This window comes from Salvia miltiorrhiza, chromosome 4 (genome assembly GCF_028751815.1).
Source record: "Salvia miltiorrhiza cultivar Shanhuang (shh) chromosome 4, IMPLAD_Smil_shh, whole genome shotgun sequence".
NCBI lineage: Eukaryota > Viridiplantae > Streptophyta > Magnoliopsida > Lamiales > Lamiaceae > Salvia > Salvia miltiorrhiza.
In genome coordinates this window covers 30638254-30639997 of record NC_080390.1, presented here as the reverse complement: position 1 = coordinate 30639997, position 1744 = coordinate 30638254, and the positions used below count along the sequence as shown (strand labels likewise).

Genomic DNA, 1744 nt, shown 5'->3' with positions numbered 1-1744 from the left:
ATCACCTCCTTATATTATATCTCGACCAGTTTGAAAAAATTATATCTCTATATTTTTATTCATAAAAAATGAACCAATATACTTTTCTTTTTTTGACTAAATCGAGCGTACTTATTTTTTTTACGGATAAAGGTCACTTTCTGTCCTATCGTTTTAGCGAATTTTTAGAAATGTCTCAATCTCATGATAATACTAAAATGATACCCAACCTATCACAAAAATATCGTCCGTGTCCTATTAAAATTTTTCGACAATTGAAAACTGACGTGGATTGCCGGAGTTACAACATGGCATATCGACGTGGACGAAATATATCTAGCTGGAAAGCTTTTTTAATTTGCCTCTTAAAAAAAGCAGAACAACATCGTTTGGCATAAACAAATAATTCTTCCAATCTCCCACCTCCCCCGCCGGAAGAAAGCATTATTTTCCTCATCGGACGATAACGCCCCCTACTTGTTCACTCCAAGACTGCACAGATGATCGAAGCTACACAGTTTCAACATCTGCTCAACCGACCCCCATTTCCGGAGTCCTCAACTTGTTGGTGAAGTGCCAGAGGGAGATGAAGGTGTCTTTAGGGTTCCGGCAGAGGTAGACGGGCTTACATCCGGAGCTTTCGTTCACGGATTACGGTAGAGAGACATACGGCATGTGGGTGGCGAACACGCGCGAGGGAGCGAGGAGGCGAGGTTGGGGTTGCAGCCGTGGGCGTAGAGCTTGATCTCGAGGAAGGAGATGAGATCGTGACGGTTGTGTGAGGAGAGGGTGGTTGGTGGCGGCGATGTGGTGGCGTTTTCGCTTGATTAGGGATAAGATGATGGCTTTCAACCAGGTGGTGCCGGATTGAAGGTGTGCGACAGCGTGCCAAAAACCTTGATACTGATAGAGATGGCGATTTGGATTTGAGATTTCAAAGTTAGGAACCTCTATGCCAAATGATGTCGTTCTGCTTTTTTTTTAAGAGGCAAATTAATTAAAAAGCTTTACAGCTAGATATATTTCGTCCACCTTGATATGCCGTGTTGTAACTCCGACAATCCACGTCAATTTTCAATTGTCGGAAAATTTTAATAGGACATGGACGATATTTTTGTGATAGGTTGGGTATCGTTTTGGTATTATCTTTAGATTGTGACATTTTTGAGAATTTGCTAAAAAGATGGGACAGACAGTGACTTTTACCTTTTTTTTTTACTTAATCGAGTAACACTTTGTTTATCGCAAGTTCTTGAATTATGTAAAATATTCGATTTGTTCGTGTGATCGATTAATTAGCTTCTGCCTTCAATATTAGGCTGTTGGTGTTTATGCATATGAAAAATAATTTTTTCTTATTTAAATCAACGGTCTAAAATATTCAACCAATACCCAATCAAGAGCAAAGAAACATAAATGTACGATATGATTATTTATTTAAAAAAAGGGATAATTGCGTATAATATCACCAACTATGTCCAAAATCCATTTTCCCCATGAACTTCTAAAAATCCAAATTATATCACATACTTTGATTTGTGTTCAATTTGCCCATGGACTTATTCTTGACTATTTCAAATTATACCCCTGTTTTTCTTGAAAATGTAAAATTGACCCCATCACATAAAAAATTGCACAACCACCCCACTTTTGGAACTTTTTATCTAATTACCCTAATTATAACACATGCAAACCCACGCTCGCCTAAAATGGTATCAGAGCGGGTTTTAATTGAGGAATTATATTATATTTATTTTATTTTATG

The 1744-nt window shown here is 37.8% G+C and overlaps 1 pseudogene; it reads right to left on the bottom strand.

The window, feature by feature from the left end:
• Positions 1–265: 265 nt before the first annotated feature.
• On the bottom strand, positions 266–957 carry LOC131023274 (cytosolic sulfotransferase 15-like; annotated as a pseudogene).
• Positions 958–1744: the final 787 nt, after the last annotated feature.